Below are 918 nucleotides of genomic sequence, written 5' to 3' on the forward strand. Positions count from 1 at the left end.
CTCTGTAACTTCTGTCGGTTCTGTGCTTTTGGAAACCGAATTTCCCAGAGGAACCCACCCGAGTGATTAATAAAGTCTTATCTTATCTTATCTCTCTCTTATCTGGTCTACAGCCAATCAGGATGCAGAACACAATGCGCTGTAAAAAAAAAAAAAAAGAAGAAGAAAAAGAAAAACCTACGGAGCCCTGCAAGGGACATGGGAGAACAAAAATGAAGATGAACTTTTGCGAGATTTCGCAAAAGTAACTCGGGATCTCGCAAATGTTTTGCGAGATCTCGCAAAATAGGCTGCATCCTTCAGAGGCTGCCAGCTTGAAGCTGACGACCCAGGTGACGAAGGCTGGCCCAATTCAAAGGCTGCTCCAAATGTGTCCTTTTCAGGCGAGAATGTAGCTGTGTACACTTCAAATATCTGCTTGGTTTATCAAGACATCACATATTTGCAAAGGTGCTCCAACGTTTTTGGAGATGTCTGTTACCCACCAGTTTGAAGTTTTGCGAGATCTCGCAAACGTTCATCTTCATTTTTTTTCTCCCATGTCCCCTGCGGGGCTCAGTAAAAAACAAAGCATGCAAAATTTCATGCGAAACAGCAAGGCAGCGAAAGGTGAAACGTGCTATAGTGAGGGACCACTGTATTGAAAAATTTATTACAGTATAATTTGTTTCTCCTTTCCTGTAAAATACCTACAATTTAGGCCCTATTTAAAATTATTTATGCAGTACTTGAATGTAGTTAAATAAGAGTTATCCTCTTATTCGAGTGTACCTATTTTGCCTGGTGATTTTGTGTCATTATACACATTAGACAAAGAAATTTAGAACCAAATTTTACATTTCATACTGGTGTTTACTATATTATACTATGTGTCTGTATCAAGTATCAGTGTCTCCTTTGTCTCCTTCTTCTTGGCTT

The sequence above is a fragment of the Pundamilia nyererei genome, unplaced genomic scaffold (assembly GCF_000239375.1).
Source record: "Pundamilia nyererei isolate P.nyererei 1_Seehausen unplaced genomic scaffold, PunNye1.0 scaffold00530, whole genome shotgun sequence".
NCBI classification, from domain to species: Eukaryota; Metazoa; Chordata; class Actinopteri; order Cichliformes; family Cichlidae; genus Pundamilia; species Pundamilia nyererei.